The sequence below is a fragment of the Caretta caretta genome, chromosome 2 (genome assembly GCF_965140235.1).
Source record: "Caretta caretta isolate rCarCar2 chromosome 2, rCarCar1.hap1, whole genome shotgun sequence".
Lineage (NCBI taxonomy): Eukaryota > Metazoa > Chordata > Testudines > Cheloniidae > Caretta > Caretta caretta.
In genome coordinates, this window is record NC_134207.1 from 125,164,666 (window position 1) to 125,192,170 (window position 27,505).

At 41.4% G+C, this 27,505-nt stretch overlaps 1 long non-coding RNA gene across 1 annotated transcript in view; it reads right to left on the reverse strand.

Moving 5' to 3' along the window:
- Positions 1–10,549: 10,549 nt before the first annotated feature.
- LOC125630957 (uncharacterized) overlaps positions 10,550–27,505 on the reverse strand; it is a 59,928-nt gene continuing 42,972 nt past the window's right edge. Inside the window, exons 3-4 of the long non-coding RNA XR_007354834.2 lie at positions 19,034–19,220; positions 10,550–11,241 (exon numbers count right to left, since the gene is read on the reverse strand). This is a non-coding gene — a long non-coding RNA (uncharacterized LOC125630957). The remainder of the gene's footprint in view (positions 11,242–19,033; positions 19,221–27,505) is intronic.

The following is a 27,505-nucleotide window of genomic DNA, read 5'->3' on the forward strand; positions in this document are numbered from 1 at the left end:
TCCCTGTAGTGCCTTGACTAGATTACCTCTTGCAAACTCGTCTAAGGCCTTTAACTTCTCTCTCAGCTGTAGAACACACTGCACCAAGTTCATGGCCTTGGAACTTTGTTCCTCCCACACCTCCTGAAGGAACTCTAGTATTCCCCTTCGCCGTCTTCCATATATCGATTTGAATGGCGAGAACCCCATTGCTGCCTGAGATACTTTGCAGATGATGAACAGGAGTGGCAGAATTAATTGGTCCCACTGGTGAGGTTCCAAAGCTATGAACTTCTGCAGCATACTTTGCAAGATCTTATTAAATCTCTCTACCAGTCCATCGGATTTGGGGTGTCACACCAACATTCTTAAGGTTTTTATTTTCAATGGGCTACACAGTTCCCTCATAAATCTGGACATAAAGTTGGTGCCCTGATCTGTGATTATTTCCCAAGGGATCCCCACCCAGGCAAATATTTTCATGAGCTCTGGGACAAGGGCCATTGCCTTTGTGGAGCGGAGTGAATCACTTTGGGGTATTGCATGGCATTGTCTAATATGACTTGTATGCACTGGAATCCAGCTACACTCTTTTTTTCCCAAGGAGCCCACCAGGTCCATGCCAATCCTCTCAAATAGGGTCCCTACCTGGGGGAAAGGTATGAGCGAGGCCCTGAGTACCTTCCTTTGATTTGCCCACTGAAATTCTGGGCAGGAGATGCAGTACTCTTGCACCTCTTGGTGGATGCCCAGCCAATAAAAATGAAGAGTTACTCGCTTGAGTATTTTCTCCCAGCCAAGGTGTCCCACACAGGTTATGGTGTGTGCTAGGCATAGTAGTTTTCTGCAGTACTTCTTTGGGACAAGCAGTTGCATTTTAACTTCCCCCATCTGGTGGTATTTTTCTGCTCTCTATATTTTATCTCCCTTTAGCTTAAAGTGGGGCTAGGGCTTCAGGAGTTGAGGTACCATCACGTCACCATTGACCTACATGAGCTGTTCATAGGCTTATCCCAACGTTAGGTCAATTCTTTGTTCTAACACAAAATCTGTGTTGTCTGAAAATATGTCAGTCTCTGCTGGCTCACTTAATTTCTCCTCTTGTTTTCCCTACTAGGGGAAAGCCCACCCAGCCCCAGTCGATGCATCTTCTGAGGGGCCGATGTTTCTTCTCCTAGGTCTTCTTCCACACCTTCACTTGCTAAGTCGTGCAGATCTGCTGTCTCTTCATATCCAGTGTCACTGTTGATCCCTCCAGGGCCTCCCTGTTCTTAAACCTCATCAGGTCTCTAAAAAACCTCCAATCTTGCCTGATTATAACTGTATATGCAAGGTTTGGGGCTATCTCACCACACTGATCTCCTTATTGTGGTGTCACACCCTGAACTGCACCTTTGTGAGGTACGGGCATACATCCCCATGGAAGCATTGCAAATAGAAGGTGCCCGTGGAAACTGCTTCAGGCCGCCTCCCCTCCCCCATTTGACCTCTCAAACATCTGGCAGGACCCAGAGTCTATTAATCCTTGCACCTCCACAGCATTGACCTACATGGGTACTAATAGTTTCATTAGACCTCTCTTGCAGGCCCTAGATTCAGCCACCCATATTTGGCTGTAGAAGCAGTCCATGTATGGGCAGTCATGACAGAAGTGGCTGGCTCCACAGATGCCAAGCAAGCCCCTGTCTTTGAGGGGGCTCTGTCTGGTCTTCTGCAGCTCCCAACAGCTTCAGGGAGGGCCTGCCCCCCAAAGCCCCTACATTTCTTAATCTTTGGTCCTATTGGAGATGCATCCCCACCTGCGACTCTTGACCTGCAACTCTATCTTTGCTGGGACAGGAGGCCCTGTCCTTCTGTACCCCCCCATACCCCTTCTCACTTTCCCTTCCATTGTCTGAGCTGGTTGAGACAGGACTGGACAAGCTCCAGGTGTCTCCTCCATGGGCCCTTTGGGGACTGGATAATTCTCAGACAAGATTATGGCCTCAGAAAGGATTTCAGGATGGCAGGGCATCACCCACTCCCTTCCTCTGGCTGAGAGAACCAGTGTGAACTTTTCTGGGACAATTCTTTTTACCTGGGCTCTTTGACACATAGCACAAGCTACCCTGTACTTGTACTGATCAAGAGTTTATGACCATTTCCTTATAAAGATCAATAATTGTATGGCTCTGAGACCCTACATTTGTTTACACTATATGGTAGCTCTGTGATATCACTGAAGATGCACGTGTTTAAAGGCTTTAAAAATGATTAAATGTTTGGCAGGAATTTGATTTTGAACAGCCACTTTGTTTTGCTGGGGATGTTTTGTTTGTTTGGAACACCATCCATTTTTCTGTTTCAAATTTTGACATACTACAGTGGGTCTTATTGTTCAGGTCACTATACTTTGAGCAATCAAACACAAGAGGTGGTATTTCTTAAATCCCAGCTCCTGGAGTCAGGTGATCATGTGGGAACATCAGGTTTCTTTTTCTTCTCTTTTTTTTTAAATGAACTAAGTTTCCAGCCCTCATGGTTGTGGAGAAAAGCTGGGAAATGTGAACCTGAGAGACTCAGGAAACAGAAGGTAAATTAAAAATTTGTGCTTTAAATGGCTCAGACCCTTTGTAGATCTGGCCTATTGCATTCAAAGAGCTCCTTCTGGGATGCTGTGCCTTTGGGATGAGACTGTCAAACAGAATTGAGTCCTCATCATCCACAGCCTGTAGTACAGGATAGGGGAAGAGACTTTTTGGTTCTGAGTGTGGCAATTCCAGAGCTTGTTCAAGTAATTTTCCCTTGTATGTTCTTAGAAGGATCTTTTTTATAGCTAGAGCAGTGGACTTTGCATTCATTATCCATTAAAATGCATTTAATAAAATATATGTTAACTTTTCTTTTAAATTCATGCTATTAGGTTGTTTGAAAACAGACTTTCTTTTGGTTGACTCATTAGCACTGAAATGCCATTTGTAGAAAAGCCCAAAAACGCAGGTTTAGGTATTTGCTGACAGTAAAAGCAGATAATTAAGGAAGGACTATAGATGATACAGCACACAATAGCGATAACAGACCCTAAAATAGTAATTAGAGACAAGTTCTAGAGATAGGCAGACCCATCTGAGTATAATAAAAACTAATTCAAAGTGTCAACTAAAAAATGACCAGACCTTTCTTGAATATCTAAGCAAAACACCTGGGAAAGGCATGGCTACAATAACATTAATATTAAAAAGAAAAAAGAAAAATTTGATTATCTACTTTACATGGCTTTTCTTAGTTTTGGCATAGTTTAAAGAAATTAGCATGGTGCTCTTGTGAGCAACATCCTGTAGGTCTTAATAAAGATGAAGCCAATGGGGATCTACAGACATTAACTCTATCCCATATAATTTAAACCTATACAATTTCAAAACAAACCTAGTCTATGGAAATTGAGACACCCAGTAAAATTTTATTGCAGGGATATAATTCTCTAAACTAGAAAAAGTTTGCTGCCACCAGTGTGGTCCTTTAGCTGTCTTTAATGGGTTCAGAGTTCACTCATATATATATAATTTATTCAGCCCAAGTAGTAGCTAGCCTGTTATTCATTTTTTCTCTTTGCCTTTCTATCTGTCCATTCCCTCCTTAATTTCAACTGTTATATTCTTCTGTTTATGACCAGAGTTTGAACAACTTCAGATAACTCTGGATATAGTGGTACCTGCCTATCTGGGTAATGCACCCTAGCAATGCCACCTCTGGGGCTCTTTCCACTATGCTACCTGGCAGTCAGTATTGCTTGAGGGACTGCTTTTTAAGAGCCATTCTGCTGAGAATAACTTCATCGAAGATGCCCGCAGTGGCTTCAGATAACTGATGGACTCGTGTGGGAAAACTGAATGTTTTCAGGATACCTATTGGTAATCAAGTGGTTGAGGTATATCATAACTTGCCTTTGCAAAGCTACAGATGAGTAAATCCTGGGAAGCGCTCTCAATATATGCTCTGTTCTCAAATACAAAATCATTCAGACATCAGCAGCTCAGATTCAACCTACTTACTGAGAAAGAACAGATATGCGATGAAATCTGTTTCTTATATTGGGCAAGAGGAAACGAGACTACAATAATAATATCATCTTTAAAAGACACAGCTTTGCTGATGCCTTGTTCCTGCCCTGTGTGAGTAAAGGTATGCTATAAAGAGACAATTAAAAGAAAGATTGAATTTGCAAAGAAACCTGGCACATAAAATGCATTTGGATGTAAAATTTCTATGCAGTCCCAGGAGCTTTCAGAGCTTTAGATAAGTCTGGGTAATAATGACAGCATATATGAGTGAGTTTTAATTAAATTAGTAACTGAACTCTGTGCCATGGTATCATACATCACAGAGCCTTTAAACCACAAGTTTTCTTCTGGAAGCAATAATGCATTCCACTGGCAGCAAGCAAATAAAAATAAATAAATAAATAACCAATAACAAATAAATACACACATTGATTGTCTCCAAGAAAAAATACGGAGTTGCAGTCAAAGCACAGCTGAACTTTTTGTGCCAAACAGGGCATGAATCAGAATGTTTAAAATATAGGTTCTTTCTGACACTTAATACCTAATCCACCTGACAAAGTGATACAGTCTGTGTGATCTTTAAACTGAGCAACTGTAAAAAAAAAAATTACTATACGTCTATACCTCTGATGTACAAGCCAAAATCTGGCAGGCACTGCATATATAATTAAGCACCTCCCTATCTTTAAACATATGAGTAGTCAATGGGACTATTTACATGCTTACACACTGTACTGGCATTTGCTACCCTTACCTGGAAGAGGAAGGGTGGAGTAGAAGTTGACTGCTTCACAAGTTACTCTCTCACACTCTAAAGAGAGGTTGTACTACAGCCTAATTATGACAGAAGCTGTAAACAGCCTAGCTCCTTTACTGAAAAGGCCTATCAAAGTGAATAGCAAGTTATAGCCTGTGTGTTATTAACTAGTCTATAAGATTTAATAGAGCAATATAAGCCTGCTGTAAAATTCCGTAGGGTGGTTCTAAATATCCATTGAAAAGAAATCCTCTCTCTTAAAATCTAGCAGATTTTAAATTAAAAGAAATTACAGAATTCCTATAAAAACCCTCTAGGTTTCATTCCTATTGACTTCTACTGGATTTTCCATATGGGACTGTCCACGCACTTGTGTGTGAATGCTGATGACCCAGCAATGACCCCTATGAATAATTGTGTGCAAAGTTTATTCATGATCTTTGCCCAAATGTGGGTGGGCTGTACAGGGAGGGCACAGCAGGTCAGAAAAGAGGTGTATATTAACATTTTAGAGATGTCAGTGTGCTCCAGCATAGGGCTCTATTTCTGTCACTCCAAATGGTAATTGGTTTAGAAGCTTTGTCCCCCTTGACGTTTTATTAATTATTAATGATTATATTTAACAGAAGTTATAGGAACAACACTGAGTCTAATTCAGTTTTCATTGCCACTGCTTGTACACTAGCATAACACCATCACCTGCAGTGGAGTTACTCCTAAGCTACAACAGTGTGCAAAGTGAATTAAAACCAACATATCTTTCAACAATCAAAATGGCACTGCCTCACTACTCTATTAGAAGTGTAACATTTTCAAAAGTTCCTACAAGACTTGTCTATCTAAGTCCCATTTTCAAAAGTGACAGTTAGGCTTCTAAGTGCCTAAGGGGAAAAATTTCAAATGCTCTTAAGTGCCCAGGTCACTTATGAAAATGAGTCTCCTAAATCACTTTGGGTAAAATTTTCAAAAGCACCTAAGTCTCAGAGCACAAACCCTATGATTCTTTGATATTTAATTTAATTACCTTTCAACAGTAACTCTGCAATGAAACTGTACATTAGCAGTACTTTTGGGGTAAATTTTGTATCCAATGATGATGCCTTTACTTTTATTCAGATACATGAATCTGATGATTAAAGAAGGTGGATTGTACCCAGATTTTAATATCAACCAACTGTCCAGTTCCCAAAATTAATTAATTAGAAGAGACCCTCCTCTCCTGTTGATTTTGATGAGCAAAACATTTAGAACCAACCTCAAAAACAACGGATTCCATTAAAAAAAAAAACATGACATTTCAAACAAGGCCACCAAACATTCAGATGTTTTGTTCTTGTAACGTTTTCACTCTGGTTCTTAAATGTTTTTGGAGGTGGAAATAGGAAATATAACAACAAAAGAAAATAAATCCCTCAAGTGAAATTCATAGGGAAATGCATACATGCATAGGAAAATACTGCAGTACATCAGATATCAACAGGTGGTTAACTGTGAATGGCTGTTGACTTTGAATGGTGACCATTGTTTAGCAGCAGTATAGAAAATGTTGGTCCAAATCTTTGGTAAGATGAAGACCTGGTCCACTGCTCATCATTTGCCACTGCTGGGATCACTTTTGGCCATTTTTCAGAAAATAGAACTGCAAGGATTATGGCTGAGGGGCTGGGTTTGAGGGAAGAATTGTTGCTATTGTGATGTGACAGTAAAAACTGCTCTTTACTCAATGAAAACTGGAGACTGGGCATCATTACTGGGTGTGGAGGAAAGTGAGATCAAATTAAAATCTCTTTTGCCCTTACTGGTGGGAGTCTTGGGAACATTGGGGGTGGAGCATCACCATCTACCTGACCCAAGAGCCATCCTACTAGGATGAATAGCTCAGAGAAAGCTGACCGTTGGAAACCTGTTTCCTGGTGTATTTTACCACTGCCCTGAAATCATGGTTCTTGGCAAGCTTGTGCTCTAGAATGCAACACAAACAATAGCAGACTGGAACTCCATCCTACCCACTAGCTAGCAGACCACTCATTGATGGGACTGTAATGGACCAGTCTGACCCTGCTTCTAGGCAGGTACATTTCATAGGAGTGGGGCAGATGTTCCCTAATTCCCCTTACACCCCAGCCCAATCATAAAACAGAAGACAGGAGTTGGTCCACTTGCATGGTCAGTAGTGCATGCATCTTTAAGAGACCAATTAAGCAGGAGGACAATGAAGAGAAGCTGAGAAGGAAAGGGGAAAAAATGCAAAGTCAAATGACAATAGGCATATTGCTAATACAATACATTTTTTTAGATTTGTTAAAATGTTAAATTTTGCATTGGAAAATTTCACAAAGTGAAAATTACACTGTTTGGCCATTTTTAGCCAAGACCATTATTATAGCTTCCTGACTTGGTCGGGGAGGGGAAAGATGCATAATTCACTGCTATATCCCTTGTCAAGAGAAATGATGGGTGTTTTCCCTTACTAGTTGCTGGTGACCTTTAGAAGTTCACTTGTGGTAGGGTGATGGTGACTAGGGGCCTGATCTAGGAGGTGCTGAGCTCCCTTAGGAGTTTAGGAGTACCCTCAATTCCCACTTGAATCAATAAACATCAAGAGTGCTCAGAACCTTGCAGGATATATTGTATTAATTATTATTATTATTATTATTAATTATTATTATTAGAGCTAGTGCTTGCACTTCTACTATTAATAATTGCAATACCTAAAGGTGTTAAACAAGAATTGGAGCCAACTATGAACACATATTTTAAAAAAGGTAGTTCTTGCTTCTAAGAGCTTACAGTTGACGTCCTTGACATTGTAATTCACCTCACGTGTGCCACTCAGTATCCCACTGTAGTCAATGGGGCACACACACAGTGAATTACAGGACTGGGACTCAATCTGAAACCCCAGTTCTGCAAAACCATGCTTTACACTATGAATTGCGAGTAGTCCAATGGGATAGTTGTACAAGATAGCCCAAATAGGCATACTGAGTTGTCCATTAAAAGGTACTCATATGCATAAGTGTTTGCAGGATCAGGGCCTAAGGTACTGAGTACTTTGCAGACAGAGCTGTGACAAAACCATTTATTGTTGTAGCTGTCACTGTCCAGAGTTTTTGTTTTCTAATGAACACCTGTTGCAGTGCATGGACACCCTGTCCCCGTTGGGGCAGGGCAGGGTTGCAATACCACTGCTGTTACAGTCTCCTTGACAGCCTTTAGGCCGAAAGCAGCCAGAGTCAGGGCACTTCCAGCAGCCCTTGCATTCAGGGCAGCGCAGCCTAGTGGCTAGAGTTAATAGAACCACCCTCAGGTGCAGGGCAATATGGCCTAGCAGCCAGGGTCCATATAACAGCCCTCTGGTACAGAGTAATGCAGTCCAGTGGCTGGAGTCAATGTCATAGCCCCTAGGTGTGGGACAGTGACACCCAATGGCCAGTGTCAATATACCAGCCTTTGGGTACAGGACAGTGAGACCCAATAGCCAGAGTCAATATTACAGCTCCCAGGCACAGGGCATTAAGGCCCAATGGCCTGTATCTGGGGAGAAGAAAGGGGCTGCCAACAGGGGGGTGGTAGCCCAGGTAGGGAGGCCCAGGCCCACCCAACTCCACCGGCCTCAACCCAGGGCCCTGACAGAGGTGGAGTGGTGCACCACTGGATCAGCAGGAACTCCCACTTCAACCAAGTGAGGTCAGCATGGTGTGAGGTACCGCTCATGCACCCTCCCTGGGTTACTTCCTACCACATTTCCAGGCATTGTAGTCCATTGACGATCAGGGTTCCTGGGCTCCTCAGTGTGGGTGATTCCCTGCAGCTCTGTTGGCTGCCGCCCTCCAGTCAGGCTCTCAGGGTCTCCAGTTCCCACAGGCAAAGGCTGTGATGGCTCTTTGGCTGGAGCCTCCACCCAAGGTCCTTCCTCTCCAGTTGTCAACCTAGAATAAGCTGGGCTGCTCCTTTTTATACTGAGGCAATAGTTGGAGCATGCCCAGTATGGTCTGAGGGGCGGGACTTCCACCACTCATAGTGTGAGGTTAACCTCCTCTTGTTCAGTGCAGGGTAGGCCCACCTCCCGGGTTTTTCAATACGACAACGTCAAAGATGATTAGATTAACGATAGGATTCCAATTCCACACACGTATCACCCAGTTCTTGCTATATTTCTTTCTTTTTGTCCCATAAACATGTCTTAATTGCATTTCATTTGCTTGAGGATATAAACAGATTGTGGTAAACCTTTCTTTTACAAGAGTGCCTTTCTTACTTGCTTCCTGTCGCTCTAGTGCAGCTACCCAGCTATATAACATAGCAAAGATATAGCTGTTTTCTTCTGGAGTTTTTTTTCTGTACTTTAGCTCCTGTACAAATTTATTTCAGACAACTGCAAAACAACTGGATGGCTTGTTGTATTATTGCTGACATGTCTCCGTTATTCTAGATCACTGAAAACTAACATGCATAAGTAGGGTGGTGGTGGAATATTTTAAGCTTCGACTTACAGGCTTCACTGGCAAAAGAGCAGAGTTCTAATCATTTCTTGCTTTCAGTGGCTAACAATGGAGCATTTAATTAGCTACACCGACAAGGGATGAAAGTTGCTAATAATTCCGACCCCAGGAGTGAAAATTACTTAACAAGATTTTTTTTTTTTAAATGTGTAAAGAATCCCAGAAATGAGCTTCTTCTGGGTGCTCTTGCAGACAAATGGCTCATCTTGCAGAGACAGAAATCCTACTTGCCTCCAAAGATTGAAAACTGGTATAACAACTTATCAGAAATGGCAGCACTGAAAGACTCATGTGCAAACGACAGCAAGAAATCAAAAGCTTTCAGGAAATAGAGTCTTTGTTTCTTTTGCTTACAGATTTTTTTTAGACAGACAATTTTCCATTTTTTTTACATAAATATCATATGACATACAAAAATATCCTAAGTTTTATTTTTTAGTAAATATGTGTATCTGCATGTTAGTAAAAAGAAAAGGAGTACTTGTGGCACCTTAGAGACTAACCAATTTATTTGAGCATAAGCTTTCGTGAGCTACAGCTCACTTCATCGGATCCGATGAATTGAGTTATAGCTCACGAAAGTTTATGCTCAAATAAATTGGTTAGTCTCTAAGGTGCCACAAGTACTCCTTTCCTTTTTGCGAATACAGACTAACACGGCTGTTACTCTGAAACCTGCATGTTAGTAAATTTTCAATCAAATCTCCTGCTCTATTTGGGGTTCTAGTAGGCCGTTCCAAAACTTTCCAGCTTGAATCTTGAGAATGACAGGGAAAATCTCTAATTCTATTCTGAAATAAAGAATTTATATGCAGTATATAATCTATATGTTGTGGACAAGATTATCAAAGTTATGTGTATGTCAATATGAGCATACATTTGTACACTTGTTTACACAAGCAATACCTGATGTGTGTGCAAATTAGATATTTACATATTGTAGCGAGGTGGTCACCCGCTCCCTGGTCTGGAAAGGGTTACAGCCAGTCCTGGGAGAGGGCTGGAGCTGTGGGCTAAAAGCTAGGCTGATTGGGGAAGAAGCCACAGTTGGGCCACATCCCAATCAGATCTCAGCTAGCCCTGATAAAAGGGCTATGAGCCAGGAGCTAGACAGGACTCTCCCTCCAGCTTCAGAGGGAGAAGGACCTAGTTGTCTGGGGGGCGGGGCGGGGCGGGGCGGGGCGGGGCGAGGCGAGGCGAGGCGAGGCGAGGCGAGGCGAGGCGAGGCGAGGCAACGCAACGCAACGCAACGCAATGCAACGCAACACAACACAACACAACTTCCGCCTGGCAACTTCCGCCTGGCAACTTCCCAGGCTGCAGGCCTTGTCAAAGGCTGAACCAGGTACTGGGGTTGCAGGTCCAAATCCCCCTTTGCCAATGATGAATGGCTTGTACACAGGGAGTGGGGGCTAGATGGTGACTGGCAGTAGCCATAGACTGAGGCAAGGTGGGGATAGAGGGCTGGGGGTTCTCTGGGGAGCGGAGACCCAGAGCTGTGGGGTTACTGCAGGGGCAGAACCTTGCTGTAGGGGGCACCGGGGTCTGGGAGGGACATGGAGGCCAGTGGCAGGCAAGACACTCGCATGCAGAGGGCACTCTGGGGCAGCAGAACTAATTCCCAGGATGACTGACAGGAGGCGCTGAGCCACTGAGTCATTGCGCTTGCTGCACATATGCACAAGGCCAGGTAAGTGCCTAATTGTTATGTGCCTACAAGGACACCTGATTTGCATGCAAATACCTGACAAATATATGCATAAATAAGGCACCAGACAACTGTCCCAGCTCTCACCTCCTCCTTGGTCTTTTGGCTTCTTCCTTTGTGTTTGCCTGCCACTAGCCTGAAAACAACATAATTCACTGGGTGAGATCCTTTGGCAAGACTGAGAGGAGATGTAGGTTCCAGAAACCCTTTACCACCAATTTGTAGATGTTCTCTCTTCTCCAGGAACACCTGTGTAAAAATTATCCAGAAAACAGTAATTTAAACAAAAACAAAGTTTATTAAAAACAGAGAAAAAGTAATTAAAAGACAAGAAACTGTTCTCTTAACACATGTAGATCTATACCTCTCAAACTAAGGTAGATGAGGCTTCTTCAGCTTAGATACACTGAACAAAGAAAAGTGGAAAACTTACATCTTATGAAGCCAATCCTTTCATCAGCCTGTCACCAATTCTTGCTGTCCAGATATCAACTACTTTGCTGTCTCCAGAGATTAATTTTATCCAGCCATAAATACTTTATCCGGCCATAAATTTGTATGATCATGCAATTTGATCCTGTTGGATCAAATTGCATGATCATACAAATCTTTCACCTGATGATCATCCCTCTCTCAGATGTTAGAGCCCATTACCCACCAGGATGAGCTTTCATTCACATTTACACAAAGAGTCCTTAATAAGAAGTTTTGTTTGGGTGAAGGCCATATGACTAATTTCTCCAAACTAACTCTAGCCATTTCTTCTAATCGTCCTGTCTCCAAAGTTGCTATGTCAAAAGCCCTAATGACTACCATTATGTGATCATTTTTAGAAAGTTATTTTCTGCTGAATGTTTCAGGGCTGGGTTATTTGGTTTTGCTTGGGGATCTGCATAGAGCAATGGCAATCAGAGATTTGGCATTTCCTGTCTTGTGAGTTCTCAGCTTTCTAGCTAATGAGTTTGCACATGTTAGCATGTAGTATGGAAAGAACTGTGTGGAATATGTGTTAAGAGGATTGAAAATAAATAAACCAGTACCAATTTTAGTACAACTAATGCTGTAAGTGTTGAAAAACTCTATTACATACTTCCTTGATAAAGGAGTACATTTGCTAAGTACCTAAGCTTTCTCCTTAAGAGATCTCTTCTGTAATTTCGTCCATCCATTACCAAACTGAAAAGACACATAACCAAAAACAACATGTACTGTTGGTTTTTGCTTTGGTTCAGGGAATCTTGCGTTGATGTTAACTGTCACTGAGAACAGCAGATGGTAATTTTCCAAGGGAAACAAGCAGCTACTGGGCCAGCCATTCCTTATCCCTGAGAAGCATTGTGCAGGGAGTATTATAAATGGTGCGGCCTGCCTCATTTGTCCTTGCTTAAGATGACATTGTCATTCAAGACTACACTGTGAGTGTAAATGACGGTCTAATGTCACTTCTATAATTACTTGGCACCCTGTAATAAACTTTAATCTCACTGGGTCAATAACTGTTCTCAGCTTGACATTCAATAAACAAGAGTTTGAATTTTTTTTTTCTTTCCCCAGTGCATTTGCTGAATGTTTGGGTTGGAGTTCAGGATCAGGATAAAAAAAACAAAACCCTGCATGTGGTTTGAAAATATTCAAGGCGGTATCCATGACTATTACATTGATTTATGAAGTACCTGCTCTGAGAAAATCATATTGAGCATAAGTAAATGGAATGCTGAATTCTGCCCTAGGGCCCAAACCAGTCCTCAAGAGTTTTGCCCATATCACAACCCAAAACAAGTGAGGCACTCTAAACAGTGAGCTCCATGGCGCTGCACCATGCTTAAGAACTCATAGCAAATATTGTGATCGGGTCTCTTCTAGATGGAGGAAGAAGACTATGCAATATTTTTTGAGCATACCATAAACTGAATAGTTTGTAGGTGTGACAGGGAAGGGTTAAAAATCAACTTTTAAGAATGCACAGTAGCATTTGGTGCACACTCGTAAATCCCTGGGTGAAGATGGCTTAGCAGTATCCATGGAAGCAGGATGCTGAAAAATCTTTCATACTTACCAATGGCATTACCTTAGCATCATGCAAATCCATAGAATGGTAGAAATGTAGGACTGGAAAGGACCATGATAGGCTCAGTTTCCTGCACTGAGGCAGGACTAAGTATTATCTAGACCACCCCGATAAGTGTTTGTCTAAGTTGTTCTTAAAAACTTCCAGTTACAGAGTTTCCAAAACCCTGCTAGGTAATTTGTTCCAGTGCTTAACTACCTTTACAGTTAGGAAGTTTTCCCTAACATCTAACTTAAATTTCCCTTGCTGCAATTTAAGCCCATTACTTCTTGACCTATTCTCAGTGGATAAGGATGACAATTTATCCTCTTCTTTATAACATTTTTTTTCATACTTGAAGACTATGTCCCCCCTCAGTCTTCTCTTCTCCAGACTCAACAACCCAGTTAATTGAACCTTTCCTTGTTAGTCATGTTTTCTAGACCTTTAATCATTTTTGTTGTTCTCTTCTGGACTTTCTCCATTTTGTCCACATCTTTCCCAAAGGCTGGTGCCCAGAACTGGACTCAATAATCTGAGGCCTTATCAGTGATGAGTAGAGGCAAAGAACTATTTCTTGTGTCTTGCTTACAAGACTCCTACTGATTTTATTTTTTATATAATATATATAGTGATGCAGCAGGAGAATGTTAGAAGGGAGCCTTATTCCCTGTAGAGGGAAGAAAGTTTGCTATAGATTAATTTAAAGCACCTGAAACCAGACACATGATAAAAATTCCTGCTTCAATCAGACAAGAGGAGTCGAAGCAGAGTGGATTGGTGTTGGAGCAGAGAGCAGTTTGGAGGAGTCAAAGCAGAGTGGATGGCTTTGGAGCAAAGAGCAGTTTGGAGGGAAGCAGAGGAGAGTTCGGAGAAGTGCTGCGGTGGGCTAAAAAGACCAAGACCCTAGGTAAAGGGACACCTGGTTTGTGCAGAGGGAGGGCAGGAAGCCCCACAAGCTGAAGGGCAGGAGAGAGAAGTAGCCCAGGGGAAGGAACCGCTAGTTCTAGTGGTTTATCACTATCCCTAGGGCCCCTGGGCTGGGACCCGGAGTAGAGGGCCGGCCTGGGTCCCTCCCTCTCCACTCCCCTCCTCTAGGACATTAGTGGGGCAGTTAATACCCCAGTTCAGGGTCAATAAACAATGCTCTGACACACACACCCCCCAAGAAGAGAAAGTGCGAGACCCATCATAGTAGTGCCGGCAATTTGCCTATATATATATATATATATATTTTGCAAGAGTACTACATTACATTATTGACTTATTTAGTTTGTAATCTTTTATAACCCCCAAGGTCTTTTCCTGCAGTACTCAATCCGAGGCAGCCATTTCCCATTTTCTATTTGTCCAGTGGATTATTCCTTCCTAAGTGTAGTACTTTGCATTTACCCTTATTGATTTTAATCCTATTTATTTCAGACTTTCTCCACTTTTTCAATATCAGTTTGAATTTGAATCCTGTCCTCCAAAGCACCTACAACCACTCTCAGCATCATATCATCCTCAAAATTTATAAGTGTACTCTTTATACCATTATCCAAATCATTTGTGAAGATAGTGAACAGAACTGGACCCAGGAGAGATCCTTGTAGGACCCCCATGCAATATGCCCTTCCAATGTGATTGTGAATCTGATGAAGTGAGCTGTAGCTCACGAAAGCTCATGCTCAAATAAATTGGTTAGTCTCTAAGGTGCCACAAGTACTCCTTTTCTTTTTGTGAATTATTGATTACTGTACTTTCTGAGTAAAGTTTTTCAACCAGTTGTGCACCATCTAATGGTTGGTTCATCTAGGCTATGTTTCCCTAGTTAGCTCATGAGACAGTATCACTGAATGCATCCAATGAAGTGAGCTGTAGCTCACGAAAACTTATGCTCAAATAAATTTGTTAGTCTCTAAGGTGCCACAAGTACACCTTTTCTTTTTGTGAATACAGACTAACACGGCTGCTACTCTGAAAAGTATCAAAACCGTTACTAAAGTTGAGATATATCACATCAACTGCTTCCCCTCTATCCACAAGACTTCTTACCCTGTCAAAGAAAGATATTAGGTTGGTTTGACAAGACTTTTTCTTGACAAATCCACAGCAACTGTTACTTATCTTCTTATTATCTTCTACATGCTTACAAACGGATTGTTTATTTGCTCATTTTTTTTATTGGGTACCAAACTTAAGCCTACTGATCTATCATTCCATTCTAGAAACCACTCTCTTAGTTTGAAATATATAGTATGGCTTTATGATTAAGAGAACTGCTCACTCCCAAGGGAATGGCAGCAGAGAAGACACCCTTCAGGTGGTGAGGTGAGATCTCAGCTGGGTGATCAATGTTCCATGTGCTCTCTCTCTCTGCACCCACCCTCCCCCCCCTTCATCTTTGATGGGTGTAGTCTGCTGCTTCACACCCCATGTTCTTCCTTGTCCTGCACTGGTGTGGTGGAGGAGAATGGGGAGGGATCACATAGTGTTGCCAGGTGTCTGTGTTTTGACCAGAAAGTCCAGTTTTAAAGGGGACCTCTACAGTCTCTGGTCAGAAGTATTAACCAGACACCAAAAGTCTGGCTACCACAATTCCATTGTTCCCCCCCTCCCCCAGCCAGCCCAAGGCCACTTTCATCCCCGAGCACTGGTCCCAGAGCTGGGGAGGGGCAGAACTGGAGGAACCCCAGCTGCTAGTCCTGGCTGGGCTGGGGAGGGATGCTTCCTCTACTACTGCACTGGCTGCTTCTGGGGCTGGGTCTTACGCTCATCTCCAGGAGCCTCTTCTGGCTGCAGGAAGCTCCCCCCCACTTCCTGCCCCCCTCACTCCCTGCAAATGCTTTGCCTTGGAGTCACTGCTGGATGGAGCAGCAGAGACACAGTCCCCTTCAGCCTCAAATTTTGATTATAGCTAAGGGTCCGGTTTTGAGAAATTGAAAAGTTGGTAACCCTATTTGGGACTAGGCTCTAGGGCTTGTCCTGCCCACTGCTGCTGCCATTGGGTGCTGCAGAGCCAGGTGTTTGGCTCCCAGGTTTTGGGGTGGGGGTTGATATAATTTGTATCTCAGGTTGGTAGCCACTGCACACTTTCTGTTTCTGTCTACTGCGTATAGGGGTGACATTGGTATGGTTAATTTTAAATGACTTCTCAGAGCAGAATGATCTCCTCATATGCTTATTCTGCTCCTTCCTACTATCTCCTTTTCTGGACAGATTGTATCTTTTTGACTGAAACAAAACAGACCCTACAGATATGACACTGGCTTTCTTTTCTTTTACATCACCCTCCACCATCTTCTACTGGCATCACGGGAAAAGGCTTCGTGGCTGCTGAATTTAAGGAAACTAGTGTTCCCCAGTCCCTACTCTACAATCAAAGCTTGAAGCCAGAGATGCAATGCCAGCTGTACTACTCATTCCTTGTTGCTTGCCTCAGGCCAATTCTGGCATGAAGATGTGTGGTAATAACTGAAATGGCAGTGTGGAGAAGCAGAAACCTGAGATGACAAATCTTTCAGTGAGCTTTCTTTGCAAACAGGAAATAGTCCCTAACATAGACATCTTACCACTTACATTAGCAGCAGTAACTATGTAGGGAGTAAATTGCTGGGGACTGGACGTGATGGACTTTTCAACTGGAATGTATTAGTTCATATTGTGCTCAAATACGCAAGGAACAAAAGCTGTCCTTATCTAATAGTTATTCAATGCTCTATGTAAAATTAATTGGTAGTTTCTGTCTAGTCTCTGGAAGAAAAGTGTTCAGATCTCATAAAAGACCATCACCACTGGCACCTTTCTGATAGCTTAAGCAGAAGGACCAATGATTAAAGTATATCAAGTAGCATAAGATCATTGACTACTTTTTTTAAATCAGAAAACTATCAGTATTTCTAAATATAAATTTTGCAATATTAGTCTCCATTCAATCTTATTTTTACTTTTCCATGCATTGGAAATTGCAAGATTTGGATTCCAAAGCTTCCTGGAATCATTGTAAAATTGATGCATCAATTTGGTTCATCATGGTAGGGTAGCTCGCCTCATTGTTAGTTTATAAAGAAAGAAACTGAGAGGATGTAGCCTGAAAAGCAAATTAAGTGGTAGCCTGAATCTGGAGCTCCTGATTGCTCAACCAATGATAGGTGGTTTTTGTTTGTTTTTCAGTTTCTGCTTGAAAGAAAAAGTTAATACACCATCCTCCAGGGAGAGATGATTCAGACCTTTCTTTATTGAAAAATCTTTTGCCAAAAGTTCTGAATCTAGATGTAAAAGAATATCCTGTCTATCTGGAAAAAGGCTAACACATTCCTATGATGAAAACCCATGAAAACTTCCAGGGAGGAAACACCATCATATCTCTGTCTGATCAGAAAGATAGAGACAGAATTTTGGTTGTTGATCATACTCAAAAAGAAACAGAATTTATAGGGGCCAAACTGTTGTCTTCCCCAGATACCAGCCCAACCACAAAGGGAAAGAGAGGGGACTTTGTTTTTGGGAAAAATAATTTTGTGGAAACACATTTCTTATGCAAAACTCAATCACTTTTTAATGGAAAAATCACATCAATCCTGGTATTAAATCTCCAAGGACCCAGTTTAGCATGTTAATGAACAGGTACTTAACAAGCATGCCTAACTTCAAGCATATTAAGAGTAGCCCTTTGAAGATAATGTTTCCCTCTTCAGGTGAGCACCCAGACATTGGTGAATTGAAGTACAATAATTCAAATGACACAGGATTTTTTGCATATGATATTAATCTTCCCCTTCTTTGACACACTCCTCTATGGTCTCCCCTAGCTAGGAAAGACCCCTTATTCTATGGTTTGACATGATTTGCTCTTGACAAATCCATATTGACAGTTATTTATCACCTTATTATCTTCTGGGTGCTTTCAAATTGATTGTTTGATTATTTCTTCCATTATCTTACTGGGTACCAAAGTTAAGATGAGTGGTCTATAATTCCATACCAGACACCACTATCTTAACAGTCTGAAATATGTAGTATGGATTTAATGTTTGGATGATTACTTGAACAAGGCAAGAGAATTGTTGATCTTCAATACACATTAAAGGAATTTTCAAAAAGAAAAGTAAGTTTCTATTCAAAAAATAAAGAAGGTACTGGACCAGATTCTAATTTCACTCACAGTGGAATAAATCCAAATAACTCCACTGAAGACCACACACACACACACACACACAACTGGAATGAGGCCTACAGCGTAGAAAGAATTACATGGACTTTGTAAAGTGCAAGAAAGGGATTTTGCAGAAAATCCCATAGGCCTGATCCTGACAATTGTTGAGCTCCTACAACTCACATCGAAGTTAATTGGAGGTACCAGGTTTATCAGCATGAGATGTTCAGCAGTTTGCATGATTTAGCAGTAAGGGCCAGATTCCACCATCCTGGGACTAACGTAGCAGGTGTCTGGATAACAGAACTGGCCATAAGTGACTTATTGAATTCCAAGTGATTATAAGTCATTTTGTTATCTAACAAAATTGTTCACAAACTTATTTCCCCAGTCTGATTCACATACTTTATCAGTCTGATTCACATTTTTCTAACCCATTGCAGCATTTTCCCTCTGTTGGTCAGCCATGATCAACAGAAATTTAAGACTTGAAGGCATTATTCTTCAGGTCTCCACTCACTATGCAATAACAACAAAAAAGCCCAATTCATATGCTCTCTTGGTTTTACTTTGATGTAGCAAACCTGAGAAGGCTGAGAAGTTTAGTCTGGTTCATTCTAATATCTGAATCCTTTACCAAAGTTTGTTGGAAAAACCCAGACTAGTTCTACAAATTATGTTGGAAATTTGTAGAACTTGTAGAATAAGAACAGTTTTTTCACAATCTCTAGTACCTTCTGATTTTGGTCAGGTGGAAATACTGCAAGGACAGCCTTTCTCTCTCAGTATTTCTGACACTGGTAAGATGAGTATCAAGGCAGAAAGGACAGACACATAAAATAAGATAAAATTCATACCTCTTTTGTACGGCTTTTCATCAGTAGATCTCAAAGCACTTTATAAAGGAGGTCAATCTCATTATTCCCATTTTACAGATAGGGAAACTGAGGTACAGGGAGAGGAAGTGTCTTGCTGAAGGTCACCCACCAAAGCAGTGCTGGGAATTGAAACCAAGTCTCCTAAGTCCCAGTCCAGTACCTTATCCTGTAGGCCATAAAAACAAAGACAACAAAAAAGGTAAAGGAATTTATTTGAGAAAAACATTAATTTGGGCCCCAAGAAAAATATCAGTTATTTCTTATTTTACAAAAGACAGGCTTGAATCAAAACCCCTAACAACAAATAGTGCCAATGTCCCACCTGTGGTCAAAATCCAAATCCAGGCTTTATATATGGCCTCTATTTTAATAATGAAAAGACTCAACTCATCTTCTGAACATACCCACACTTTGGGGTGTTCAAAATCCAGATCAGGATGCATATCTCACATCTCTTTTTATTAGTTAAATAATTATCTGCCTCTCTGCTTTAATGCTACCAAATTACTCTCACCTTGGATATTGAGTTGGACTGAGTTTCCGTTACCAGACTATTGATCCAGAAGGGAGTTTTAGGTAGGTTTTTTTGAGTGAAATTTTTGAGGTATCAGTTAAACAGTGCTGGCATCAAGTAGTAAGATTTATCTAATTTCAATCATTGGGGTTAGTGTGCGGGTGCTGGGTGGTGTTGGTGGCCTGTGACATACAGAAGGCCGAAATAGATGATCTCTTGGTCCATTCTGGCCTTGAATTCTATGACTCTTCTTAGCTCTATAGAGCTTTTGGGCTAAGGATCCTAATATACTTGTACAACAATTAATGAAATAAATTGCCTAATATACTGGTGTCTGTAGGTAAGTGGTGTTATACCCATTTTACCTCTGAATAAACTGAATTACAGATTGGTTAGATGACTCTGGTAAGGTCGTGACACCTTTGTCCTTACAAATGTCTACCAGTTATTCTTTTATCTTAAAGATTCTGATTCAGCTTTGCTTACAGTATTTCATTTACCTCAGAGACATCTGTTAACAGAGATGGACTTGAATACAAATTAAAATTTTGTTCACTAATCTTTCCAAACAATTCTGTAATATTTTAAAGCGCACATGAAACTTGTCTGCCAAAAAAGTTTAGGACCTGATCTAAAGCAAACTGAAGTCAATGGGAGTCTTTCTACCAACTGCAGTGAGTTTTCGATTAGGCCTTTAGATTACTACTTATTGTTCATAATACTTCACAGCTATAGACGTGTATTCACTAAATAATTTTGGAAACTTTTTCCATCCATCCAAGCCTGGTACTGTTTTGGTTTCTTAACTGCCCTGTATTCATTTCAGCTGAAGGCCCTATCTCAGGGAATATAACAGAGATGGGCATCAGCCATTTCTCGAGATCTGGAAATTGCAGCTCTGGAGCCAGTCTTCAGAACTGAGCAAATCCTGGATGCAATTGGGCAGAAAGTTCAAATCTGGATAAGGACTGAGAGCTGAACTTTTCCGTATGGGTTCCTCTCTGCAAATTTCAAATAATTAGATGAATTTAAGCAAGTGAAAATGTAGGCTAAATTACCAGGAAATACTTCCTTGGGACGTCTGATAGATTGTGCAACAGCATCCCAAAAGCAGGGCTGGAAACCCTGTAATCTGAATAATTCAAAACTAAATTCAACAAAACAGTGAGGAACATTTCACTAAGGCTGTTTAAAAGACTCACATTATCATAATAGTAGTGTTATCTCCCACAATTCCTTGAATGATGTGACCAGGTGATAAACTCAGCTTTTGTGTAAAATAAAAATGTTCCAGCTCTCAGAGCTGTGGGGGGAAAAAAAAGCTTGAACATGTAAACCCTAAAGGCTTAAAAACCAGAATGCAAATAATAACTCCATGTTTATCTTTTTTTTTTTTAAGACTCATGGCTTTTAAGCCAATCTCACGATATTTGGGGGCTTTAGATGATTTTAGAACGTTTACGGTTGGCAGTAGCATTGTAGTAGCTGCATTAGCTTTTCCACAAGTACCGTTACAATTCCATTTTATTCTGCAGCAGTTCTTATACTGCCCTTGTCACCATGGTACCTGAGAACTTTCCAATATTGCATTAAGTGACATGACTAATATCTATCACGTGTGGCTCACTCTTTCTTACAGCCTCTCCCCAGGAAGTGAATTGTGTGTGCAGTACAGTGTTGATATTGGTAGGTTTTTGTTGTTTTTGTAGGGGTGGTGGTAGTTAATGTGTGTGTGTGTGTGTGTGTCTGTGTATGTGTACACACATGTATACAGGCATCTTACTTTTAAACCATCCTAGTGGTACCATAGGTAAAATTGTGAATTGAACTGGGGTGACTGGGGATATGGATAAGATGGCTTAATAGTTCCTCCCCCCTTCTCTAATTTCTGTGACTTAATTTGCAATTTTATGTTTGCTCTGTAACCATGCATTAAATGAGTAAGTGGGGATACTCTCTCCTGTGTAAATTTTTGTAGAGTGAGCTCTGCTGATAATATTTTGCACATTTGAAGGAATGGCTGAGGCTAGTGACATCCCCAGAGGGGATGGAGCTCCTGGGGGTCATTGTTCAAGGTGACAGTTAGACAGTGGATCTCAAGAGAGGGAGATCTGGGAATGGTGGCAGGGAACAAGGAATCAAGGCATTCAGACAGAAGATCTGTCTAAACTTGCCTGGAGAGCTGGGCTGACTGAAGAAGGTTAGTAGATCTCTGAGGAATTAAAAGAAAAAGGCTGAAGAGAGCTCAGTGTGGTGTCCTGAGCCTCTGAAGCTCCCAGCACAGGTAGATTGTATTGGATTTTCGAGGGGAGAGAATCCTCAGAGAAAATGAGGGACGTGCAAAACCGTCCCAAGTAACCCAGTAGCAAGGGTTTCTGCTTGTTCTGTTGCAAAATGAATTGTTAAGTTCACTGTCTACATGAGCTATATGACTCCAGACACAGTAAGGTCATGGCACAATACATGTATATATTTGTAGAGGATTAAGAAGCTCAAGATTGACTGACATGATAAGATGAGCAGTTTCTGTGAATGAAACTATTCCTTTAATGTTTCCAATTCCATGTTATGTTATGTTTGTTCTGAGCGTAATAAACAAAATCTGTTATTTTCACTAATTCTAAGGCTAATCATCATATGTGTTACTAAGTTATTTAGACAATTAACTGCTGTGTCTCGAAGTGATGCCACATAATAATTACCACATGCTAGAGTGTATCTCTGTGTTTTCCAGTCCCCGGGGAGGAAAGACTAAAACTTTTTACCTCTAGACTCTTTAAAATTTTAAGTCTCAAAGAGACAGGGAGCGAATATTGGATGATGGCAGCAATGGTACCAGACAGAGCGTCACCAAGTCTATTCATGTAAATGTGGCAGCTGTTCAAAAAAGGGGGAGAAAGTCATCACATACTATACTCGAATAGGACTCGCTTGTTGAGTTGTGTTGGTTTGGTTCTCAAACTGGGAGTCATGACCAGGTTTTAGAAGCTTACGACTAGGCTGGCTGGCAGACAAGTATCCCATTTCTCAATCGAGATCTTTTAAACTCTTTTTTTGTTTGTTTTTTGGGTCAGAACTGGGTGTACATAACAGACACTAGAATAGACAAGTGTTTGCTCTGCCTGAGTCAGAGCAGGGACTTAAACCTGGTTTGCCCACATGCCAGGCAAAGGCCCTAACCACCAGGTTATAGCATCAGTTTTCCTTTGTGTCTTGTTCAAACCAGAAATTTCACTCTGGACCCGAGAAATTTTCCCAATGAAGATTTCATCGAAACCCGTATGTTTCTGTGAGAAGTGTGGTTTTGACAAATCAATGATTGATGGAAAAACATTTCATCAAAAAATTCCTGACCAGCTCAAGTTGTGACGTCTGTTCCTTTTATGTCTGGAAGGTGGGGTGAGGAGAACCCAAAACTTTTCTTCTGTTCTAACATGGGGACACAGTATGGAAAAAGGTGAACAAAATTGCAATTGCACCTTCCATTTGAGGATCTCAAAGCAAAACACTCTACAAATACTTATGCATTAAGCCTTACTGCGTCTCTTTGGGTACGTCTATGCTGCAATTAGACACCCACAGCTGGCCTGCACCAGCTGATAGAGGCTAAGGGGCTTGGGCTAAGGGGCTAAAACTTTAATTGCACGGTGGACATTTGGATTCAGGCTGCAGCCCAAGCTCTGGGACCCTCCTACCTTGTAGGGTCTGGGTTCCATCACAAGCCCAACTATCGACACTAAAATTAAACAGTCCCTTATCCTGAGCCCTGTGAGATGGAGTCAGCTGGCATGAGACAGCCCAGGTTTTAATTGCAGTGGTCACATACCCTTTGAGGCCCAGTCTAGTGATTTTACCACCTGTGTCATCTAATGTTAGATTAAGAACAAGAGAATCTGTAAACCATATTTTAATTTTTACCTTCACTTGCACCTATGTTGGGATCTTCATGAAATGAGAAATTTTCATCCCCCAAAAAACAAAAGCTTAGCTTGTACCTCCAACAAAGAAGCTTGAAGTCTAATGTGATTTTGTGCACACTGCTGTAAGGAAAAGGCATATTGTACCAGATTTGCTCAGCTCCCACCTACAGCTCCATTACTTTAAGTATTTTCAGAAATGTAACCTGCACCTGGTTTGAAAATGTCATCCCAGTATGGGATCAATTTTTAGTGTAGTGTGCAGGGATATAACCATTCCACTCTCATTATTTCACTGCATTTTGAATGTACTCTAGTATTATTCTGCACCAGTGAAATATTCCTTGATTACCTTCCAATTACTACTTTCCCAGCAACTCAAGGCTTTCTTTTTTACCTTCCTTCAGATTCTTCCATTCTGATTTTTTTTACACATGAACTAAGAGAAGAATACAAAGTCCTCTGCCAAGCTGCTTGCCCCTTCTTCCCCTTTTCTCCTCTCAGTCCTACCAGAGCTTTCTCTTTCCCCCCAAACATTTCCCCCCATGATTCATGACCTCTTTTCACTGCGCACACAGACATCTTGAATGATCCTTTGCCCAAATGATGGACAGAACCCTGAATAAAGCCTGTTGTTCAAATGACGGGAACATTTTGGGAAATGAATCTGTGTATTATTGGAGAGGTCAAATTGTCTGTTTCACCTCTACCCATACTACAAATGTTCTTTAAATTCTGTCCAATAGCATTTTGCTGAGAAGATAATTAAGATTAAATTAGCTGATGGCAAGTTGGATAACTGACAAGCACAGGCCTCCTGGGCCCTGCCTACTCCACTGCATCCCAGCCCAGGGCCCTAACAGCGGCAGCGTGGTCCAGAGTGGGTCAGCGGGGATTCCAGCCGCAACATGGTGACGGTGTTTCCGGCATCACCACAGCCAGATAGTAGTCTGGTTTTCCTGGGCTGCTTCCTACTCTCCCTCTTGGGTGTACTGGTGTCCAGGGGTCATCCTCAGTCTCCCTGAGATATACTGCCATGCGTAGCAGTAGTGGCTTCTTAGTATAAGGAATGGTAGGGCTCTCTGGAAGTTCTGGCTGGTCCTTGGGGTAGCTGTGGTTCTCCTTGGCGTTCCACTCCAATAGTGGGGAAGAAGCATCTGTCTCCCTCAGCAGCTCCCTCCTAACTGAGCTGCTGGGCCAACCTTTTATATTTCCTCTTCTTGTCCCACCCCCCTGCTTCCAGCATGTGGGGCATGGCCGTCCTGGTCCTACCAACCAGGCAGCTTTCAGCGTTCCCTCCCCATCCACCTCTGAGGAAGACCATGCCTCCTCATTACAAGGATGATAGATTAGATAACTCTTGAGGGTCCCTTCCGGTCCTACATGTTCATGATTCTAGCTTGCCTCATTTGTGTTCCTTTTTCATTTGCAAAGGATGCATCCCGCATATGAATGCTTACTGCTTCGCTACACATGGAATTATTCAGGAGTAAGTGTTCCTTTGTTCCTCTTTAGGTAGATCATGATAAACCAGAATGAGGACTTCTTACTCTGGATTAAGAATGTCCACACAGTTATTCAGGATTAGTTCAGGATTCGTTCAGGCAATACCCTAGTTATTTAGAGCAGTGGTTTTCAACCCTCGGGGTATACAGAGGTGTTCCAGGGGGGGTACATGAACTCATCTAGATATTTGCCTACTTTTACAAGAGGTTACATAAAAAGCCCTAGTAAAGTCAGTACAAACTAAAATTTCATACAGACATTGACTTATTCATACTGTTCTATATACTATACACTGAAATGTAAGCACAGTATTTGTATTCCAATTGAATTATTTTAGAATTATATGATAAAAATGAGAAAGGAAGCAATTTTTTCAGTAATAGTGTGGTATGACACTTTTGTATTTTTATGTCTGATTTTGTAAGCAAGTAGTTTTTAAATGATATGAAACTTGGGGGTCCACAAAACCAATCAGACTCCTGAAAGGGGTATAGTAATCTGGAAAGATTGAGAGCCACGGATTTAGTGCATTAGCATATAATGTCATGTGGCATTTACAGTGCCAGCCACATAGCCAAGAATGTGTTAAATAGTGACTTAGGCATTATGTTGATGTTCATTTCTGACCCTACTCAAGAAAGCATTTGGCCATCAACATTAGGAGACATTTCATTATTTTATTCAGTGTTATTGTGTAGTTTACTTTTGAGACACATTACTAGTTTACGTAAAATGAAGTCTGACAAACAGCCTGTGAAAGAAATGCTTTCTCATCAACTTAGAAGGATCAGATCTCCCATTTTGGTGTGACAGGCAAGGTGTGGTATCGGAGGAAGGATATGGGTGAGGCCTCAAAACATTCTGGGCTTGTCTACCGGGTACAATTAGTCTGCACCAAAGGGATGTAAATTGTAATGCCCCCTAGCACGTTCCATGCTAACTGGCCTGGGTGGACACTTTTGGTGTGTAGTAATGTAGTCCCCTTTCAAACAGCACTACATAAACATGCACTAAGGAACTTTTGCTGCACACCAGCAGGGTCCACCTGGGCCAGTTAGTAGATGACAAACCAATGGGCACTAGAATTTACAGCCCTCTTGTGCAGACTAATGTTCCATGTAGACAAACCCTATGTTGAAATAATCCCCAGCTGCTCTTGGGCACAGACTCATTGGGAGCAGACTCAAGCTTTACAGAAGAAGCTTCAGGAAGATGAACAGAGACTACTAAGGAATTATCCAGAGAAACCAAAACTAGAACCAGACTGACAGCACCATTTCTGACAGCACGTTTCAATCTACAGCCAAATGGCTACTCCACAATCAGATGTCGTGCTACTGCAGACAGAAACCTGAGCCTTTAGACCAGTAGCATATGCCTCTAGGAACCTTTAAACACAGAAGTTTAATTGCAATTGTTTTCCGCCAGTCTAACCAGGGAAAGAGGTGTAGGATTGCTATGTTAAAATAAAACCAGGGAAGGATGAGTTGGATTGCTATGTTAAAATGTGGTTGTGGCTGCAGAGACCAAAGATCAATCTACATCGTGGAAAGTGAAATCCTGGACTGCAGGAAACTACAGGCTGGTGCACTCAGTACCAAGCTCGGATTTATAAACAAATAAAGTAAGTGTTCAGTCCGAGCTCTGTGTACTTCAATATAGGTAACCCTTGTCAACACCCGGGCCAGTTGTGCTTTTAAAGCATGCCCACAGATGGTAGTGGCCATGAGGAGCCCTCCACATAAAGCAAACTGTCATAGCTCCATTGTCTTCAGTGGAGCTATGACAATTTCTAGAAGCTGAGGATCTGCCCTTACATGCATAATGTCTAGAAAAAAAATCCAAAAACTTCTTCAAGCCCTTGTGTACAGGCATTTTTTGACCATCCATTATGGAAATGTTTAAGATTTTCAGATAAGTCATTATAAGCGCTCTCTCTCTCTCTAATTCCCCCCCCCCTTCAGCCTAAATCTTCAGTATTAACTAAGATTCTCCAGGCTTTGAAGGATTGAATGTATTTGTGTGTCTGTCCTTTTCATCAGCAACATTCATAACAACTTTTTAATTTGTGTTTTCTCATTTCTCTCTTCAATGCAAGCTCAGGTCAGGTCAGATTGAAATTTTCCAACTGCTTAGCCAATTAGGATAATGCTTGTGGTGTGTGTACATGGTGACTACAGGTATAACATACAGTTTAAGTCAGCGTGCCAAAAAGTAATTGGTGGCAGTATACCAGAAAGAATTAAATTAAGTGAAAACCTTATTAACATCTATTCAATTAGGGATATTTCTCTTTCACACTCTGTTAGCAACTCTACCAACAGACCTCTCCCTAATGAATTAGTAAAACAGATTTTATAAAACAATATAAATAGAACATATAAAGATTTCTATTAAACGATAACAATACTAAAGACTTTCTCCAGTGTTCTCAGAGTATTTTAGACAGGCAAAGAATATAGAGGTTGTGCTAAAAAATATAATGTAGCAATGTATGTGTGTATATATGTTTGT